Genomic DNA, 13446 nt, shown 5'->3' with positions numbered 1-13446 from the left:
GAACAAAGAATAAGTGACTGTGACAGGCGCCTGCCACCTGCAGTGTGCAGTGGTGGATACTGTTAGTGTAGTAATACATTGGCGGCTAGGCAGAGGTGCCTTTACGCCCAACAACCTCCCACTTAAAGACGAATCTATCCCAATGAGAGAGAAAAAAGAAAAAAAAGACAGTACAACATGTACACATGTACAATAGGATGAGGCAAAAGATGTCATCTCATCCAATGCCCATCAATCTCCTGAGGAAGGCAAAGCGCTCAGTAGTGAGGCTCTTCTTGAGCAAGTTTGTTGGATTCTGCTCAGTCAGAATCTTGACAAGGTCAACAGATCTGTTCTCAACGACCTCGCGAATGAAGTGATACCTCACCTCAATATGTCTCGTCTTTGTATGGAAGATCGGATATTGAAGTGATACCTCACCTCAAAATGTTTCGTCTTTGTATGGAAGACCGAATTCTTGGCCAACTGAATGGCACTCATAGAATCTGAACGCAGTGTAGGCATAGCATCTGTCCTAACCAGATAGCCTCCTTGCAAGTCTTTGTGGCTGCAATATACTTGGCCTCTGTGGTAGAAAGAACCATACACTTTTGCACCCTAGACATCCAAGAGATAGCCCCTCGAGCATAAGTGAACACATAGCCAGAAGTGGACTTCCTAATATATGCATGTCCTGCATAATCCGAGTTAGTGTACCCCATGACCCCTGTATCCTGGCTGCCATAGCAAAGGCACATATCTGCTATGCCCTTAAGGTACCTCATGATACCCTTCATGTCATCCCAATGTTTCTTGCTAGGTGTAGCCATATAACATGCCACAATCCCAATTGCAAAAGCAATATCTGGATGGGTGGCTATCATGGCATACATAAGATTGCCCACAATTGATGCATAGGGAATCTTGGCCATCTCGGCCCTCTTCTCATCTATCTGTGGACAATTGTCTTGTGAAACCTTCACATGAGAAGGTAATGGACAGCCAATAGGCTTAACATCTTGCATACAGAAGTGCTCAAGGACTTTATGAATGTACTCCCTCTGTGATAGATAGAGTAGTCCTTGAGATCTATCGCACATAATGTGCATACTGTGCATACCAAGTATATGAGAGGCATGTCCCAGATCTTTCATCTCAAAGCTCTTCTTGAGTTGAACCTTAAGAGCATCTAGCTCCTCATGAGCTATCCCTGCTAAAAGCATGTCATCCACATAGAGTACCAAAATATGCAAAGAACCGTCACGGGATTTCTTCGTGTATAAGTACGGATCCATAACACTGCGGTTGTAGCCCTATGACTGCATCAATGCATCAAACTTATGGTACCATTCCCTAAGTGCCTACTTCAAGCCATACAGACTCTTCTTTAGCTTGCACACTAGGTGTTCCTTGCGAGGGTCTGCAAATCATTTGGGCTGCTCCATGTAAATCTCATCATGCAAGTCTCCATGTAAAAAAGCTGTCTTGACATCCATCTGGTACAAGTCCAGGTCAAGCTGTGCAACCAAGGCCAAGACTAAGCATAGGGTGGTCATCTTAATCACAGGAGAAAAGATTTCATCAAAGTCAACACCATGCTCTTGCTTAAAACCCTTAGCAACCAATGGAGCCTTGTATGTCAGCTTGGGGTGTCCAAGGGTAATTTTCAGCTTGTACACCCACTTGCATGGCAAAGCCTTCTTACTTGAGGCAAGGAAACCAAATCCCAAGTCTGATTCTTATGCAATGAGTCAAGCTCAGACTACATAGCCCTCTCCCAAGAGTGGCAATAACCCCTGTGCATAGCCTCATCATAAGTGAGAGGCTCTCTTGCATCTGTGACTAGTACATAATCCATAGAGGGCGCAAAACAGTCAGGAAGTCATATCTCTAGTAGAACGCCTCAACCCAGGCTCTGCTATCTGATTGACATCTTGTCTAACATCAACATGTCTAATATCTAGGCCATGAGCATCAAGTGATGCTACACGCTGTCTATTTGGCCGTGGAGTGGGCTGAACGGGAGCATGTGGCTCCTCTTGAATGATAACTCTGCATACCTCAACCACTTTCTCAAGCTGCATATGCATTTTGTCCTCATGAAAGATGACATCATGGCTGCAGATCACTTTCCACTCCTGTGGATCCCATATATGGTAACCCATCTTTCCTGCATCTCCATAGCCAATGAAAATCCATTTGAAACTTTTAGGATCCAGCTTATTGCGTTTGTCCTTGGCCACATGGCAGAATGCCTCACATCCAAAGACACGCAAAGGATCATAAGAATGGGGCTTACTTTCCCATACCTCCTCTGCAACCTAAAAGGCAATGCCACTGCTAGGTGACCTATTAATGAGATGCACTACAGTAGTAACTACTTCAGCCCAAAAGTGCTGTGGTAAGCCAGCTTGGCTAAGCATGCTACGGACCCTTTTCTGAATGGTCCTATTCATGCATTCAACCATACCATTCAGGGGAGGGGTACAAGGGGCGGTCAACTGACGCTTAATACCCCGCTCATCACAAAAATGCTCAAAGGCACGTGATACATACTCACCCCCATTATCTGACCTTAGGCATTCTAGCCTTTTCCCAGGCTAGTTCTTTGCCAATGCAAGCCAACATTGAAATGTGTCTAAGACATCGAATTTTCTCTTTATGGGATAAGCCCAGACCTTACATGAGTAATCATCTATGAAAGTAACAAAGTACGTTGCTCCACCAAGTGACTGAAGGGCATGGGCCCACATACATTTGAGTGCACAAGAGCCAAGGGCTCACCCATGCATTTCTTACCAGACTTTTTATGTGTATTTCTAGTTTGTCTGCCATACAAACAATGATCACTAGAATCAAAATGCAAAGAGTCAAACGACGGAAGATATTGCAAAGCACGTAGCATTTTCATTCCTTTAAGGAACATATGCCCCAAACAAGCATGCCAAAGGGATACATGGGGGATAGAACCCACAGACAAAACATGATCCAGGGTAGCTCCAGATACAAGGGATAGAGGCTGCCAAACTTGTCACCTCTTGCAAGCACAAGCTTACCACGAGTAATATTCCATGCAGATTCTCCAAAAGACACAAAATACCCTACATCAAGCTATCCAACTGACATAAGGCTACAAGTCAATGCAAGTACATGGTGTACATCATGCAAAACAAAATAACTACTAGAAGGAAACGGCAGCCTAGCATCTCCAATGCCCACAATGTCAAGAGACCTGTCATCACCAAGACGAACAAAACCAGAGATGGTACGATAGGTATGAAACCAATCTCTACCTGGTGTCACATGAAATGACGCACTTGAATCCAAAATCCAACACTGTGCATACATAGAATGTATCTCAAAAGCATGTAGTAAGTCATTGCATGAAGAAGCTGCAAGTATGTAATCTTCATCTGAATTAGTGGCCTGCATGACATTAACCTCTTCTATCTTCACACTGGACTTTGTAGGTACAATAGTACGCTTAGAAGATTGTTCCTGCATTTTCTCTTTTCCCTTTTCCTTGTGCTTATCATTGCACATCTTATGGCACTGCAGCCTAATATGTCCTATTTTTCCACAATAATGACAGGTAAGATTAGACTTCTGCCCACGGGACTTACTATGACCACGTGACTTGGACCTGGACTTCTGAGAGTCCCTACCTATACGATCATTATCATGCATGCCATGTCTGCCACCTTTAACGGTCAATGCATGTGAAGAGTGCGAAGCATCATTGTTTCTCTTGTTGATTTCCTCAGTCAATAAAGCACTCTCAACATCTTTGATTTTCAGCCCATCAAGCTTGTTCGTGCATATGGCAGTACAAAAGACATCCCATGATTCAAGCAAGGTGCCAAGCAGAAATAATAGGTGCAAGTTGTCTTTGAACTCAATACCCTGTGACAACAGACTCTTCATGATAGCATGAAACTAACTGAAATGAGATGATAGGGATGTCCCCTCCATGTGAAGGTCCGTTAACTGTTGCAGCCAATACATCTGTGATGCAGGATTCTACTATCCCTTGAAACGCAAGGGTTTAATCTGTAATTTGTTCACCAAAACCTACCATGTTTGGAAGTTCCAATACCCATAGTTGGTACAATCCAACTTGGCAATGTTAAAGAGAGCTGTGTCTTTCAGATGACCAGCCATACTGTCCCAAATCAAAGCAAAAAAGTAAAATTGCAGGTTGCTGTAATTAGTAGAAAATGCATTAAAACCACTACTAAAATTGGCTGAAAGAGTGGATATCACCAAGAGAAGCACCTGTCCACCAAATATGACCAAGATAGCATCAAATAGTAAGCATTACCCTCATAGAAGTACTCGAAATCTACAGATTTTAGCTTGCTGTAATCTTGTTGTAATAAATGACAGTAGTATGTAAAACTGTCCCAAAATGAAGCAATCAGTGATACATATGTCACTGCAACTGCTAGGTAGCAAGATACATCCAACAGTAAGTGTCAAGGGGCAAAAAGGTACCAAGAACTGTCAAACCAATAACCTATCAGGCAAGAGACATCTCATAGGTCTAGAAGTCATGCATGTAATGGGTCTCGAGGTAAGAGAAGAGACCAAACACAAGCACAAATGATAGAGCAATAAGCTCAATGCATAACCATCCAAGATGCATACAAAAATGACAAACGTGTGACAAAGATAGGTGCTTGCCCCAATAGGTGTATCAAATCAGCCCACTATAGACTAATTGTAGACATAAAGCTCTCAAGAGAGAAAATGCATGTAATTGTCCCACAAGCTCAAGCTCAAGTGTAAATAAGACTCTGTGTACATCAGAATATACTAAGAGGCTCCCACTAGAAGTGAAGTTGAATACATCGGACATGCCAAATCCCAGTAGGTTATTCCGGAGCATAAATCCCAAGCTATCTCAGACTCGTAAAGCATAAGCCTGAAAGCATTCAAAGAGCATGTAATTGACAACCAAATGTAATGCCCAGTAGGTCCAAAATGCTCAAATACATGTGAAGATGAAGCTCCAAGTAACTATCAAGAATGGGCAAACCAAGTGGCATCCATATCTGACCAAAGCATAAATGCAAGAAGCCTAAATGTCAAGAAGTGACAATAGGCATAAACCAGTCAAAAGCATGCCAACTGAAGCCAAATGCTAGTGAATGATGACCAAGGCGGAGCCTATTCTAAGCTCAAAAGCATTCCATAATCAAGAACAAGCATTTGACAATCTCCAAGTACATCGATATGATCATTCAAACCTCTAGTAAGCACCCCGTATCCAAGAACCAATGCATACACTAAGTAAATGAGCTTCAGCCCAATGTATTACAGCAGCATATTTACTATTAAATGAAGCTGAAAGGTACCCAAATCTGCTCCAAATCAGTCCCAAATCATAGACATAGCATCCCATAACATCTGGGCACATCGGGCATCAATAGGCATCAAATGAGCAATGCCAAGAAGCATCAAATAGTAAATGTCAAGTCCTGCCCTGTTTTGACAATCTTGGAACTGTGTGTACAACAAGGGCTAAAGGGGGAAAAGCACTCGAATCGATCATTGGGAGCCAAGCACTAATGCTGGGGAGTCCAACAATGATCGAGAAGGTTGCTAAGAGTGCCGGGAAGCTGAGGAAGAGTAGGGAAATGCCAAGAGCAAGTCAACCCAACCCCCTAAAAATGCACCACAATTTGCACTGGCTATTTTTGGGGGTTGGGGGGTCTTCAACAATGCTTGGGAGCACTTAGCAATGTCAAGGGGGCTCCAATGCAGTCATGGAAGAAGCCAATGAAGGTCCGGAATCTCGGGGAGGAGGCGGGATCAAAATATACGTGCAAATAAAGGTGCCATGGGGCTGCCATTGTTCTTCAAATCCAGGCTGAAGAGAATTCTGGTCAAGCTCCAATGCCTTTGCTTTCATACGAGTTTAAAGGGAAGTGAAACCAGGAGGAAGAAGCTTGGCGGTGAGAGCTATGGCAGATAGAGAGCAAGAGCCAAGAGAGAGAAACTCAAAAGTGGGAACTCCAACAACCACAATGTGTGGGGGCCTTCCTTTATTCAATTGTCACTAAAAGAATAAAGAATAAGTGACTGTGAAGGTCGCTTGCCACCTACAGTGTGTAGTGGCAGGTACTGTCAGTGTAGTAATACATGGGCAGCTAGGCGGAGGCGCCTTTATTCCCAACAAAGAATTAAAAGGTAAAATTACTCATGCAATGTTATAAACTAGATATCAAAGACAGTGCTTCCATGACCACACACATTAACAAGGCCAAGAGCCTAAAAACCCAGCTTGCAACTCTTAAGAAGAATATTGATGAAGATGAAGCAATATCCCTACTACTTGCAAGTGTAAATAAGGATCCATATGAGAACCTTTTGTCCACCCTAAGTAATGTTCCCAGTCTCTCACTCAAAGATATTGAGCACTCACTACTTGATGAAGAAAGCAAATTTAAAAGCAAAGATGTAAAAGAGATCAGCTCAAGGGAAAATCTCCTATACACCAAAGGAGCTACTGGACCCAAAGGAAGAGGTCGAGGATTCAACACCGACAACAAAAGTCGGATGACATGTCATTATTATGGTAAGACTAGCCATATCACTAGTGAATGTTTTCACAAGAAAAGAGCACAGCAAATGCAGAAAAACCATCACCATAGTCAATAAATGAATGAAGAAGAAGAAGGATATGCTTCCACTACCATCAACAACTCTAACATATTGTTCTAAGGAATTTGCTCTCGTAGTGGATCTCTATGTTTTCCTTAGTGGCTTTGATTTGTCAAAACCCTTTCCAAGGATGTAAAGTCTCAAGCTTTAACTTGACTAGGCTACCTATTAGCTAATCTCATCGGCCATGTTATCATGTAGGGGAGGAAAAACCCAACAAGTGTAGGGACTCATCATTTGAGGAGGGATGTTGAGAAATGAAAAATGATGTATGCTCCAGGAAGAGTTGTCTTGAATCCCATATGCACAGTGAGGAGAGTGGAACAACCCAACTTCTATAAAGCATTGTACTTAACTATCACTTTCATAAGGAATGAATACACTATCATGATGCTTGGTACTTGCAATTAGTATCTTTGTCATTGTCAATGTCCTACACAAGATTGTGTTTATGAGTCCAAGCTAATCTATCTTGGAACCTAATTCACTTTTGTAACAATTTCTCTACATTGTTTATATCAACATGAATCTACCCTTCATCTTCTATCCTCCATAACTCCTGCCATGCTCTAGATCCGCATTCTTCACATGGGAGACGCCCCCAAGACTAACTTATTTAAACTATGTTTGTAGTATAGAACAACAAAAAAAACTAGCCTAGTGGATAGTCACTTGGCAAATAAGTGCACTTGGGTGACCATATTGCCGAGATCGGTGACCTCATGGAAAGATTTTTCTACAAGCTAGTGGGAGCTTCTCGCGTGCAGCCTGTTGAGATATCGAGCTCCACTCGTGATATGCCAGGGTGACCGTTGTGTATTTATGTCACGGATGTGTCAGTTGTAGATGCGGTTGGTACACGGCCCATTAATAATAGCTACATGACAGCTATCCTTATCTACTCTAGTTCGTGGCTCAGTTAGTATGCCACCTTAGTTAGTTGAGTTTGGTTTGAGACCCATATATAGGGTTCTTCTATTTCTTTGTACTTGAGTTCATTTGGCTTACACAACTAAGAAGAGGAAAATTGTTTTCAGCCTCCACCCTTGTGTGTATTCCCCCATTGTGCAAGCAAGAAAGCTACAAGTGAGACTCCTTCCTTCTCTCCCACAATCTTGACACAACCAAGGGCACCAACAAAGACTTTGTAGCCCATTGCCAAGTATGCATGCCAAAGCCTTTATAGCCCATTGCCAAGTATGCCAAGGCCAAGATGCCAAGGTCTATGCCTTGGTCGCCGCACCTTAGTTATCATGACGGCCACCCGATGACACACCACGGGTGCTCGCCCATAGATTCGTAATTTTTTTTCTTCATGCTACAAAAATGGAGCTCTCTCTTTGATGTTATCAATGATGTCATCAAAAGCGCTAAAAGAAAGTATTCTCTCTTTGTCATCGATGATGTCATAAAAAAATGCTAAAAAAGCAAACGTCCTCTTTTTTATCCCCCTTGCAAAACTATAAATTGAGGGCTTGGGGATGACTAGGAAAAAGGAGGGACAAGAGCAATCTTGACGAGGATGAGATGCTGATCAAGAAGAAGGAGACTCTATTCCATGAGACAAAGAGACATCATTCCATTCAACCCAAGGAAGGGGATACGTTGAAGGTCTCTCATTCTCTTCTACTCTAATCCAAGAAGAAAAGACACTAAAGAACTTTATCATATTTTAACAATTTGATTAGAAGTTATATCTCTACTCTCGTCCCTATTCTGTCTACTAGAGAGAGAGAGAAGTATTGCTCTCCACAAGGCAAGAAGAATCATCTATGATGCCTACATGATTGAATCCCGCAATAACCATCATCATCATCGAGAGTCTCACACCCTTGCCGACCAGTATTATTGCAGTTGTAATATATTAAAAATATAAAAGATTTTTTTTATTTGCCCCACGGCGACGCATCGAGTTGGCATGTGTGAGGGGGGATGGATAATATATTAAAAATATAAAAGAATTTTTTTATATTCGCCCCACGGTGGCGCATCGAGTTGGCATGTGTGAGGGGGGATGGAGGAGCCAGCAAGCTCCTCGCTGGAGCTTGCTTGGCTCCCGCGCCATGCAACCTGACAAGTAAGGGGGGGAAGGATTCCCTCCCCTCCCCTATATAAGGAGGAAGGGCCATAGTTGCGAGGAAAGGAGGGGAGGAGGGACGAATCTGATACTACTGCCGTCGACATGCTGTGAGAAGAGAGGGTAGTCTACCATATCACCACCGCCACTAGTGATCAGACTGGCGTTGGTACAAGGAGCCGCCACTTGCTCGCTGGGTCACGGTCGTCGGGCCACGTTCAACTTTGTCATTCCATCTCCCCTCCCTGCCACGACTACAACTTGAAGCTCTAGAAGCTTCTAGAACTTCTAAAGGCCTCCTCCCAAGCCCCCTTTCACCCCCCTTATATCCCTTTTAACCTTTTCACCCCCCCCCCCCCTCATAACTCTTTTTTACATAACCCCCTAAGCCTTTTTTTTAATCCCCCGTGTCCCCATTACTTCTTTCTTTTCCCCCCCTCGACCCCAAATCCAAACCATCATCATGGGCCCCAGATGTTGTCCCGTGAGGAGTAGAGAGGAATAAGGTGGGAGAAGATAAAGAAAAGAAGAGGGGTGAAGGAGGAAGAGTAGAGAGGAGTAGGGTGGAAGAAGATGAGGTAGAGAAATAAGAGTAGAGTGAAATAGGGTAGAAGAAGATAAAAGAGGTAAGAAAGAAGGAATAGAGGGAGGTAGAAGGGTAAAAAGGAAGGAAAAAAAAGAGGAGTGAAGGAGGAGGAGTAGGGAAGGAGAAGAAAAAAGTAGAGAAAGTGTAAGGAAAGAGAATAAGTGCCTTCTATACCTTTTACCCCAAGCCCAAAGTTCTCCAAGGGTTCACGTGGTTGCAAAACCACACTCACCCATAAACTTTTTGCCAAGTGTAGACCCTATAGGGCCTTCTTAGGCTTTGTAAATCTTTCCCTTTCCGAAGAATCTAAGAATCTAAAGGTCCTATCATTCCTTCTCGTGATCAACCATTCAAACGGTACCTTGCCTCGAAAGAGAGTCGGTGGAAATCCAAAAGAAAGAGTAAAAGCTACCTTCACATTCGAACTGCGATGCCGCCTGAGAAAGTCCAAGGAGTAGCTGTGGGAGGGTCATCTCCCAGTATCCATGTGGATATCTCACCCCAAAACCAGGTTTTTTTTTCTTGGCTTTAAATTGGTTTTAAGTCAATCATGCAAAGAGAAATTGTTAGGGATAGGATATAATTGTCCGAGTTATTTATAATGAAGGAGTTTAGCTTATAAATGATAATGTATAGAACATAGTTTCCTTCGAATAGCATCATGCATTATAACGAATTATGAGAAAGATTATCTATTTACTATAGTAGTATATTTCAGTTAAATCTTGAGGGTATAGAAATTGTATCTTGCACCATTAGTCCTATTCCTTTTTGCAACGAATCATTGTAAATGATTAAATTCATGAAAGGTTTCTTTCATTGCTCAAATTACTAGGAAGTTATCATTGCTAATTGCACATCTTAGCAAAGGAAATGATTGTTATTTGGCATGAGTTCGTCTGCAAGGAAAAATGAAGATTAAATTGAATTGTATCGACTGGGAAGTCAATTGTCACAAGGATAGCAAAATCGTGACAAGGCGATCAATATTACCTTCCAAAAGATAACCAAACCAATCTAAACTTAGAAATACCATGCTGAAGAGAAAAATATGCCTTGGAAATGATTTAAAGACCAAAGAAACATTTATAGCTTAAGCACTTGACTACTTTTCTTATTGTAGGGTCAATAAATTCGTAAAGATAAGGAACTAGGGTTTGTCCCTAAGGTTCTTAAAAAGAAACCCTAGGTTCGACATACGTCAGCTTAAAGAAACTTAAATGGATTATTTCAACACAGGACTTGCGCAGCAAGTATAAAGTCATTTAGTCTTGTGACTAGTTCACAAGACGAAAGGGTAAATAACCTCAACAAGGATGGCAGATCCTTACGCAAGCTATCTTGCAAAAGGACATATTCGTGAATATACTTCTAAAAGGGAAAGTTATAAACTGGAAACTAAAGTATCTAATGAGCTTTAGGGTTGACCAAGTTGGGTTAATAAGGTACGCCCTAACCCAGACTATAAAGGATCCCGCCAAGTTACAAGACACCTTGGGAATGAGTGCTGATACACTCCAAAGGAAAGAATAATTCCTTAACAGTTTGCCAAACAACACAGTCAATTTTAATGGAAATGTTTGTGCTTGCTAGAGATTATTTTTTAGCACTGTTTGAATTATGAATTACAAATTAAATGAATACATATACTTCAGGTTGAAGGCCTGAAGGGAGAGGCGATTTCAATTACCCCCGACTGTCTGCCTAACCCTAACCAAGGGGCTTGTTGACCGTGCCGGGAACGTGGACCGAACTTGCCGCGAGAGGTCTCTCCGTTGAGCTCTACTTGGAGCAGGAGGATGCTTGGGTGCCAGGGGGGGCTCTGACCGTAAATCCCTCGCCTTTCGGGTCCTGCGCAAGAGGCTAACGTGACTCGGGATTGGATCTCAAGGCCCGCATACTAGTCTATGGGCAGAAGCTTCGAATAGTGATTACTGTGGATTACTGGATAGCCTTCGGGCAGAATATGGACAAGCCTACGGGCGGAACTCCTTGTATTTCAAAGATAAAAATGATGATATGTTAATAAAGAACTTGTTTGATATTTTTTTTCTATGTCACATGATAAGATTACGTGAAGGAACCAGTGTTTAATGGATTAATTAAAGAAGCTAGTTGTTACATGTCAAAATAATGTGTTAGGTAATTACACAACTAAAACAAATCGAGGAAAGTGCGGAGGATGGGCCATAGGTCCGTCCTGTGGTTGGGTGGTCCCGGTTAGTCGGGAACTTTTCTCAAAGAACAGCGGGATGATTGTCAAAGACAACGAATAACGAAAGCGATGACCTAGAGTTATGTCTTAATCGATTTACGTTGTTTTAGGGGAACGGAATGGGACTATGCCTTATGGCAAAGAGGTTGAGCTTTGCATCCCTCTCGTTTCCCATTCTCCTTGAACCAAGTGCAGCGTGAATCCGCTTCGGACCTGGCATTTCTGCGTAAAGTAGTTCTCTTGGGTCCGACGCTAGTTGTTATTAGTTAATGACCAGTCAAAAAAACCCTAATTCCGATCGATCCTAAGTGGGAACGGCTAGGATACTTCCGTTGCGTGGCATACGCGAAAAGGCCTAGATTGCAAATCCCGTAACATTCCATGGGAGTGCTGGGCGGAGCTTTCTAGACATCCCTTCCGATGGACTGCTAAGACGTGTCCTGGATGATACGAAGAGGACACATTACAGTTGGTATCAGAGCCGACCAATAACGGAATTGCTTTTATAAAATATCAATTAAAAGAAGGAAATAAATTGTTGCTGTCCAAAACATTTCCTTACCTTCAATGCTGTCTTGCAGAATTATGAAGCGTAGAACAAGTTTTTGGTATTTCAGGTCATGTTTATGACTGCAATGTATTCTCCACTTTATAGACAAAGAATTGGGATGATGAACATCCTGGAGCAGATTTATAATCCATCACCTTTATACATAGAACAAAGATGGACAGGGTCTTCAGGAATCTACTATATAGCCACCCACCGGTTTGCTTATCTACAGACCAACCTAAAGAGGATCAGGTGGTTGGAAGACTTGAAGGTCGTGAAGCTGTTCGTTTTTGTGGAAGCTCACGTAAATTCAACTCTACATATCCGAGGTCGGAGGGTTGAGATGAACTCATATGTATATGAGGAAGTAACTTGTGTAATCCCAGCCGACAAGGTGTTGGGCTGCCATGAGAAGTATGGATTCCAATGGAAAGGGTATCCTGAACTTCCAATGAATTATCGATTCCTAAAGATCCATGACCCAAAACCCTACTATTACACAGTTCCAGTAGACAAATGCAATACAACGTTGTTCTCCCCAAACTGAATGTAACGATTGGCTTATCATTACATGAAACGTTGTATTCAAAAAGGCTATGCCCATGTAAATACAAATAAAGACTTATTTTTATCAATATCTGGCTGTGCATAAGAGTTGTTAAGAAGTTAAGTAGCTACATTGTTTATGAGATAGCTGAACTAAAAATGAAAGATAAGCTAACGCCAATTATCATATAATAACGTTAAAAAAACCTTTATCCAGGCACAACCCGAGGTACAGGTTCCAAATTTGCCTCCTACATCAAGTACTGCTGTGATCCAGGAGAAGAAGTTCCTCCTCAAGCAGATAAAGCCACCTGAGTTTGACGGGAGAGGCAGGTTTGTCCAGGCTGATGCTGAAACTTGGATTGAATCCATGGAGGATTAATTCGAAGCAGCCAGTACTTCACCTACCAATGAGGCTATGCTCGCCAAGTTAAAGCTCACCGGCAAAGCCAGACTTTGGTGGAAGCAATGGTGCAGGGATCAAGGGATTGCAGAGGGATCTGTTACCTGGGAGAAGCTGAAGAAAGCCATGCAGGGTAGATACTTACCACCTGCATATCGCACGTAGAAAATGAACGAGTTCTACGAGCTAAAACAGCTAGGACTCACTCTTGACGCATACTACTCTAAATTCGTCTCACTTTTAAAGTATGCGCCACAGATGGACATGACGCAGCAGGTGTCCAAATTTTGTGCGGGCTTAAATCCACCAGTAAATACCCGTCTCGAATCTATGCGTCCATGAGATGCACTCATTTGAGCGGCGCCTATAATTCAGGAGGTCCAAGCTAGACCAAGGGGTAACAAAACTTGGTCTTATAGTGACC

This window comes from Lygodium microphyllum, chromosome 12 (assembly GCF_053477565.2).
Source record: "Lygodium microphyllum isolate KBCC chromosome 12, Lygodium_microphyllum_v1.1.10, whole genome shotgun sequence".
NCBI lineage: Eukaryota > Viridiplantae > Streptophyta > Polypodiopsida > Schizaeales > Lygodiaceae > Lygodium > Lygodium microphyllum.
Note: the sequence above shows the minus strand (reverse complement) of the source record.